The sequence below is a fragment of the Netta rufina genome, assembly GCF_964035555.1.
Source record: "Netta rufina genome assembly, chromosome: Z".
NCBI lineage: Eukaryota > Metazoa > Chordata > Aves > Anseriformes > Anatidae > Netta > Netta rufina.
Genome location: NC_140126.1, coordinates 28214004 through 28223149, shown reverse-complemented (window position 1 = coordinate 28223149; position 9146 = coordinate 28214004). Strand labels below are relative to the sequence as shown.

Genomic DNA, 9146 nt, shown 5'->3' with positions numbered 1-9146 from the left:
AGATTTATGAGGCTTCCATCTTGTTGCTAGTTTTTGAGACAGTCTGTTTTCTACAAGGTATTTTTCCAAAACTTTTAAATAAAAGAGGCTACTTAAACTAAATAATGTCTCCTTAGGAAGCAGAAGTCAGTAGTCAAATAAAAGATAAACAAAATCTTTTAATTGTGTGAATCAGTTATTGAATTACAATCTTCCTCTTATTCCTGAGTTTTAAAATATGTGAATTCAATCACTTACTGAACACCAAGTGGTGTTCTGAACACCATGACTTCTGATCTATGGGTACAAAATGGTGCATTTTATTTCCATAGATCATGAAAGCAAACATAAAATAATCAAACATTAATTAATGTATGGTAACTCTGATCATTGTAAAAGGCGTGAACTGGCAAGCTGTCTTTTATTTTACTGTTTTTTTTTTTCTTTAATTATTTTTATTGAATCAAATTTTCCTCTTTTGGTATTAGAAAATATTCATGATATTGTAGTCGTAGTTTTCTGTTGCTGTCATTAAAATGTACAGGTACCTTCTTCCCATGAAGGCTGCTTTTTGAAACCAGAAGGAAACAAAGAAAAGAAAAAATCCATCTACTGTACTGTATTCAAAGTGGAAACAAATCTTGACACAGACCTTCTGCACCTGTGTGCATACATTCATTATACACATATGCATGAATTTTTAAGAAAAATAGCACCAGATTGTGTTCTGTATTCTGAGTATAATCTTTTTAAACTGTTAGCAGAGTTCTCACTACATCTGAGATACCCTAAATACTCTAGAAGTAGAAGACAAAGCTGTCTCCGCTATCTACAAATCTTATTTACAGCTTTCCCTACATATGCTGCTGTTTATTTTCAGTTTGTGGCACATACTCTACTGCACTCTGATAAAGCTGATCCTGCTTCATCATCTCCAAGTCCCTACAGATTTTCATGTACTCTTTGATTAATTTCTAGTTTTCTATCCCTTTTGGTCCATTATTATTATTATTATTGAAGCACAAAGCTTCCTTTGTACTTGTGTGCTGCATCCCCTAGTTGCACCACCCTTTTCAGACTCCCCTCACTGCTAACTTCATGGCATGGGTCTGTAGCAACTGGCAGCGACCAGCAGAATGAAGAGTCTGGGACCAGTGTACAAACCAACTTGATGGCTAGCCATCCTGACTGGGTAAGGATCTGACTTTTAACTGCCTCCCTTTTGGGATGATGGGGCAGTAAAGTGGATCTTTTCTGCTAGCAAACCCCAGTTTCCACAGAAGAAAATTCTGAACAGGATTTTAAACCTGTAAGGTATAAGACAAGAATCCTTCTCTGAAATGGAGATAAAAGATGCTGGCACATACAGAAGTTGTTTGGAATGCCAGACAGATCATGCAAATACATAAAGCCTCATCTCATTAAGGCAGCAGGAAAATAGTGAGCGTGGCAAAAATTATCATAAAAAAATTTAAACTAAAACCACTTTCTTCTCCCTACCTCTGTCTCAAACTATGTTATGTGAATCACAAACGTTTACAAGATAAAGACAAGTACTGAGAATGTCTGCTGAGGTATTAAATCAGCATTTTAAACGTGTTTATTCAAATAGTATTAGCTGAATATTTTTTTTCATATATACAACATGTGTTTAGTTGTCCAGTACTGTTAAACTATCCTTAATAATAGGAGCTCCCCATGACTCTGGCCAGAAAATTCTCTCTGATGAGAATTTTCAAATATGAGTGTGGCAACTCAGGAATGTTTCTTGTAGTTGTTTTGTAAGCCATGCATCAATACAGTTTTGTGACAAATCATCTGTTAGAATTCAGCCTACAGCTTGTCATATATAAATCATAAATAACTGTAATAATGCATGGAGTGAAAAAATGGAAGAGGCAATTAGAGAGCATCCTTTCTGGTTGTGTACTCCCTTCATTTCTTGATCTTGCAGTGTAGTAAACTGATGTCCATTGGTTCCAGTTGCTAATGGAATTTCCTACTGTGCTAAGGAGCTTAGTGGGATGCCTTTTACCAGGGTACAAGCAATAATCCAACGCAGAAAAGCCAAGAGGAAAATAGTACTGCACACTATTAATAGAGTACTATTTAATATGTGAATAGCATGAGACTGAGACATGAGGCAATACAGATGGTCCTCTAACTGTACTGGAAAAATTATGGCAGCTATCACTCAGAGTATGGTCTGAGATAGGTATCCGGATAAAACCTCACTTTTGTTCTACACTTTATAAAAAACTTGCACTGCCGGTACATAGCCTCAGTGAGGATTATGAAAGTAGCTGATGAACAGGGAAAACATGATTTACACAACTGACCTTGAATGATAAGTCAGAAATGTATCTTTCACAAAAACTCTGAGGGAGCTGGGCAGTGACGGTGGGACGGTGTTCAGCATACAGCTAGATAAAAACATCATACGATAGGTGAACAATTGGTTGATGGGTATGCCTCAAAATGGGATTACATCACGCTGGCGGCCAGTCACTAGTAGGGTCCCCCAGGGCTACATTTTAGGGGCAGTTCTTTTCAATGTTTTCGGAAATGATTTGGATGTAGGACTAGAAGGTGTTTTGAGCAAATTTGCTGAAGATGCTAAACTGGGAGGAGTTGTTGGCTCTGTTCAGGGTGAAAAGGTCTTGCAGAGAGATCTGGACAGATTGGAGAGCTAGGCAATCACCAACCACATGAAGTTTAACAAGAGCAGGTGCTAGGTCCTGCACCTGGGATGGGGCAACCCTGGCTATACATACAGACTGGGGGACCAGAAGCTGGGGAGCAGCCCCACAGAGAGGGATCTGGGGGTTTTGTCTGATAGCAAGTTGAATATGAGCCAGTACTGTGTCCTGGCAGCCAGGAGGGCCAACCATATCCTGGGGTGGATCAAGCACGGTGTTGCTAGTCGGTCAAGGAAGGTGATTGTCCCACTCTACTCTGCATTGGTGCAGCCTCAACTCAAGTACTGTGTGCAGTTCTGGGCACCACAGTACGAAAAGGACATGAAACTGTTGGAGAGTGTCAAGACAAGGGCTACAAAGATGGTGATGGGCCATGAGGGGAAGAGATATGAGGAGCAGCTGAGGTCACTTGGTCTGTTCAACTTGGAAAAGAGGAAGCTGTGGGGAGACCTCATCGCAGTCTACAGCTTCCTCATGAGGGGGAGCAGAGAGGCAAGCATCGATCTATTCTCTTTAGTGACCAGTGACAGGACCAGCAGGAATGGTGTCAAGCTGTGACAGGGAAGGTTCAGATTGGATATCAGGAAGAGGTTCTTCACCAAAACAGTGGTTGCACACTGGAACAGGCTCCCCAGGGATATAGCCACGGCATCAAGCCTGTTGGAGTTTAACAAGAGTTTAGACTATGCTCTTAGTCATACGATCTGAATTTTTTGTGTAGACTTGCATGGGTGGACTTGTGTGGGGTCTGGAGTTGGACTCGATGATCCTTGTGGGTCCCTTCCAACTCAGGATATTCTATAAATCTATGGAGCATGTGATACTCAATTTCAAGTGACATATAAAACCCTTTGTCCTTCCAACTTAAATAAGCAAATAAATAAATGATTCATATCTTTAAAATCTAACTTAATTACCACTTCTGTGGTAATTAAACACAGATTGTTCAGTGTTTTACAGAAAACACTTTGAAGTTGATAAAATGTGTAAATGTTTTTCCAGTTCAGCACTGTACTAACCTTAGAGTAACATACAGATGCAATCTTGGCAAAAATAGACCACTAGTGTAGAACACTGTCTTTGAAATTTTCACATATTTTGGAAAAAAACATCTACTTTATCGAGTAGTTTATAATGGATGAATTATGCTTCTTCATGTGCTATTTCCTCTGATAACAAATAAGGAACATTATAGCTGTGCTACCAAACCACATATATGTATGTATGTATGTGTACAACTGCACTACAATCTTAAGTTTATACTGATGTTAACAAGTGATGATATACACTTAAACAAGAGTAAATACACCATATTTTTTTTTGTTTGTTTTTCTCTTCACAATCTCAGTTTCATTTCTTCTGTTTATTATTATTTAGCATCAGTACAAAACCTGGACATCTTATATATCAAATTTATTGCATCTGTTTTTAACATCAACATAAAATGAAATCCATTCATTCCTGATCCAAACTGTGATGCTAGCTGAACAGAAGGAAGAGCTACACAACCTGCTTATGGCTTAAGGATAATAGAAAGTTAAATGTAGTCCCCAAACTCACATCCACACTGTGATACCACAAGAAAAATATAAAATGCATTGGTTTATTGCTCCATTCTTCAATGTCACGCAAGGATCACAGCATGAAGAGCATTAAAACAGCTAAGTATACTGATAAAAACTGTTGGGATATTACATTAAAACCTGAAATACCTATTTAGTGTGGCCATTTCAAAGCACATACAGCCTGGCAGTCAGTTGAGTACAGGGAGCAAAAGTGAGGATTTAATTTTTGATTTCTTTAACCACATTTATTTCAATAAACTAGCATTTTTATTTTTGTTATTTTACAGTTTTGGTGCTGTTTGTCGAAAACAGCATTTTATTGAACAGTTCTTTCTGACAAGATAAAAAGCCATCCATCCAGCTTCACGTTTACTTTTTCATACAAAGTGATTTTTATACAGTCATTTGGCATTTTGAAAGATACTATTTCAAAAGGACTAGTGCTCCCTTAAGTGTAAGATTATTCGGGTGACCATTGTTCATGGTGTAACTGGCAGTGTCAAAAGAAGACAGTGATTTATCAAATAGGGAGAGAGCAAAGTTTATCTTCAATTTTGTCAAAAACAGACTTCATGTTGGCAGCCCTACCTTACAGCAGATGTAAAATAGCATGATATGAAAGAAAGTGTCCAAATCCCTCTCCTCTGCAGAAACGTAGCTATGATCTGCAACAAACTTTGCTGGGATCACCATGGCTGGAATCATAATTTCTCCACAGCTGGACTGAGAAGTCTGGTTGCAGTAAATACATGTGAAGTTTCAGATGGGAACCACCAGCCTCGCAAAACCTGCACCCACCTGCCATTTCTTGCAGGTGGTCGTCTGCCTGCTGACTTGTGAGGCATCCATCCTGATGGGCTCTTGCCACCACACTGGCTGACCAGCACTTTCACCAAGCACATCCTGACACCTCACTCCCCTTCTGCGCAGAAGGAACCATGGCACGGAGGGAATGTGCTCTGGGCTTCTGAAGATGCCTACGTGTCAACAGTGAGTTTTTTTCCCAAAAGGCTTCTCATCGAAATCCTGTTTCCACCCGTGCTCTGTGTGTGCTGTTCCCTCTTTACAGGGGAGTGATGGGACAGGGTAAGGAAAGCAAGGACTTCTTTTCAGCTCCACGGCGCCTCCAAGCCGGGCAGGAAATATGATCCTTCTTCAGAGAGAAAACCGGGAGCCGCCGCGCGCACCCGTGGCCGCACGAGCAAACACAGCACTGCCACAACCCCCTCGACGCCTCTCCTCGATCCGGCAATCCCCAGCCTTCCCCCGGCTGGGCCTAAATCGGGACAAGAAGTCGAGAGCGCTCCACCCCAAGTTTGGTGGTGGGTAGCACCACCAAGCCCCTCCGCCCGGCCCCGGCCCCGCTAACCCTCCGCTACGCCCTGGCGCCCCCGGGAGGGAGGCGCCCCCCGACCCGCTGCGGGGTGACGTCACCCCCCCCCCCGCGTGTGCGTGTTCGGCGCGGGGGCGCGCGTGCCCCCAGCCCGCGGGCACGGGTGGGCGATGCCTGTATCCCCGCTCCGTCCCCGGGAGCTCGGCAGCAATCCCTTTCTAGCGCTCGGGGCCGTGCAGATCCTGTGATCCACACAGGCTAAGAGGATTAAAAACGAGCAGCAACAAACAAACAAACACAAAAATCCCCCCATTCCCCCCCCCAAACACGCACAAAACACAGAGAGTCACCGTCTCCAGCAGCGTATTCGCCGCCCCGCTCGCCCCCTTGCTCCCCCGGAGGGGAGAGGAGCAGGCAGGGAGTGCTGGTGCCGGGCCGCTCGGGCAAGGTTTCCGGGGATTTCTGCCCGCCGCGCGCCCTCTCCCCTCGCTTTTGTTTGCGCCGCACTTTTTTTTTTTTTTTTTTTTTATCCCCCGGGGTGTGGGGGGAGCCCGGGTGGGCGACCTCGCTGCTATTTGTAGCCAGAACCTGCTGAAAGAGAGACGAACGAAGAAAGAAAGGAAGGGAAAAAAAAAAAAAAAAAAAAAAAAAAAAAGCGAAGGGGGAAGGAAGAAGAAGAGAGAGGGAGGAGGAGGAGGAGAAGAAGGAGGAGGAGGGGAAACAGAGCAGCGGCTCGGGAACAGAGAGCGCGCCCGGGAGCAGCAGCAGAAGCCACTGCCGCGGCAGGAAGGAGAAGAACACGAAGAAGAAGAAGGAAAGAAGAGCAGAGCGGAGGAGAGGGGGCGCTGGAAGGAGGAGGCAGGCGGGGACGCGGCTCTGCTGGATGCTGGATTTTCGGACTCTGGTTGACTCTCTCTCGCTCCCCGGCACCGGAGTGTGAGAGACACACACCCGCGCCCGCCAGCAGCGGCCGGGGGCCCCGCTCGTAGCTGCTGCTGCCGCTGCTGCTGCGGGGCTTGGATTAAATTGGCCGCCTCGAAGCCGAGAGTGAGCAGCGGGAGGAGGTGGCGGCGGCGGCGGAGAGCGGGCAGGCGGCGGCAGTGGCTGCTGCTGGGACCGGGGAAGCCAGCATGACCAGGTAACTGCCCCGCCGCCGACCCATTTTCCCCCGCCGCCGCTCCGTCTTTACCGCCTCTTTCGGCCCGCTCGTGAGCGCGCATAGAATTTGTGTGTGGTGTGTGAGTGTGTGAGCGTGTGAGCGCGCGTGCGTGACCGCGCGCGTGTGTGCAGCCCGGTACAGGAGTGCCTCGCACACAAGTCTTCCCCCCGACCGCCCCGGGGCTCCCACCCGGTGGTTGCCAGCCCTCTCCTCCCCTCTTCTCCCCAGCGGGTCTCAGCCCGGCAGCGCGGCCTGCTCGGGCAGCGGGGGGAGAGTTGCGGTGAGCGGGCGGGGGCCGGCTGCGTGCGGGCGAGCGATGGATCGGAGCCTACGTTTGCAGGGATCCGCTTGCGGGGGGCGGTTGGCAGCGGGGAGGGGGCCGTTGGTGTGGCCGGGGGGGGCAGCGCGGCTGGGGTCTGTCGCTGGAGCGGGGTGCGTGGGGCGAGCGGCCCTTAGGGACCACCGGACCGAGGAGGGCTCTCTCCCCATCCTCTTCCTCCCCATCCTCCTTCTCTGCCTCGGCGGAGCGGGGAGGCACGGGGATGCGAAGGTTTTCACAGGTTGGGCTTTTAGTTTCTTTGTTTACTCTCCCACAACCAGTTAAATGAGAGCACATCGGGTTGAAACTCAGTTTTCTGAGCGCTTGATGAAGGGGCTCGCGGATTTGTTGAGCAAACTTACCAGCTCCCTCTGTGAGGGCTTCTGCTGCGAGCAAGCACTTCTCACTCCTTTCACCAGGCTCTCCCTGACAGGCGAATAAAAATAGTAGTTTTCTTTCATTGAAATACGTATTTTACGTATTTTCTACCTCTCTCCCTCACAGAAGTATGTTATTTCCTTTTTAAGCTGTTTCCACTTTTCCTTGCATGTATGGCTTTTGAATGCCTGCTCCTCCTTGGTACTTCTTCAGTCTGCTGTCATGCGTATTTTATCCTCTTGCTGGGCCTTTGTATGGTTATAGCGTGGCAGAGGGATGACAGTTCCTTTGCAGGGCTTATCATATTTGCATTCTCAGTCTTGACATACGTGAAGGGGTCAGTTTATTTACACGGACCAGTTACTTTTTTTTATTTACATGCTCCTTCACTTGTAGCCTGAGACCGTGCTGTATTTGAAACAAGTCTGTAGATACTGCTTTGCTTTGGAGTTTCCTGTTTGCAGGGATGACTGTTTTTCGTGAAGATTAAATTTTCTTAAACTTATAATTAACATGGGAAGTTACGATTATCATCTTAGACTTTCAGAAATTGCTTCCAACATGCCTTTTGATCAGGCACAAGCAACTTCTGTAATTGGGACGTTCATTGTAAATTTTGATACAGATGGCAGAATGCATGTGTAAGATGTTTTTTACATTCTTTGGTATCTCTTAGTGCTTTTTAATGCTATAATGGTTAGTACTTTCTAATCTTGGTATAAAATTGTATAGTAAATGATATCATTTGCTGCCGGGTTGGAAGCACACAAAGCTTCTAAATTTCTTGTTACTGAACAGAGCAACTCTGAAGAAAAAAAAGATTCTTCTCTTTCCTGAATACAATCACATGTCATTGCATTTTCCTTTAGATGGCCATTTTTTGATAGGTACTTTAATTTCAGTTGCATGCGATCTGTCTCTTTCTTTCTTTCTTTCTTTCTTTCTTTGTCTTTCTTTATTGTATGAAATAAGCAGACTGGTCAGTTTAATATATCTAGCAGTCAAATTTTACTCAGTCAAAATTGCTGAACACTGTAAATGTACTGGCATGGGATTTTCAAGGAACTGAGTGTTACGTCGAAAGGAAGAGGGATTTAATGAGAGACTTTTTACAGGAGTACCTTTCCAATTTTAGTTTTGTCACTTATAATATGGCAGGGTATATTTAGATTTCTCTCAATGCAGAAATGATATATAGCTTTTCTATATCCACTTTAAGCACTGAAAGCTTTACCTAAGTAGAAGACTTCTACTCGAAGAAGGCACTAAGAAATTCATTATGGTTTGTGTATGCTATAGCAAGCGATCAAGAATGGTGTGGAGGGGGAAAGAGTATCTCAGTATTCCTAGATTTCAGGAATAGGTCCTAGAATTTGCTTTTAGATTAATCAGTCATGCTACCTTTAAAATGAGTGCTAAAGAATAATATTAATTAGGCATTCTGTTGTGACTGTTATGTAAGTCAATAGCAGCATTGTCAGCAAACTAAATAGGAGGTAGTAAGTCAGTGTTTAGTGCTCAAGATGGTTTGCAAAAAGCAGACTTGGGGGTTGTACAAAAGAATGAAATACCTGCTGTTTTAAATCTAGTCAGTGATTCAGCTTTCTTTTTTTTTTTTTTTTTTTCTTTTTTTTAGATTGCCCTTTCTTTCTACATTTGAATAAAGCAGATAAAATTTGAATAAAACTACACAAGCCAAAGAGTAGGAATCCCT

The 9146-nt window shown here is 44.5% G+C and overlaps 1 protein-coding gene across 1 annotated transcript in view; it reads left to right on the top strand.

The window, feature by feature from the left end:
• Positions 1-6700: 6700 nt before the first annotated feature.
• The window catches only part of PTPRD (protein tyrosine phosphatase receptor type D), a gene marked incomplete at its 3' end in the record, with an annotated part of 401990 nt that continues 399544 nt past the window's right edge, over positions 6701-9146 (top strand). Inside the window, exon 1 of the mRNA XM_084305402.1 lies at positions 6701-6714. The remainder of the gene's footprint in view (positions 6715-9146) is intronic.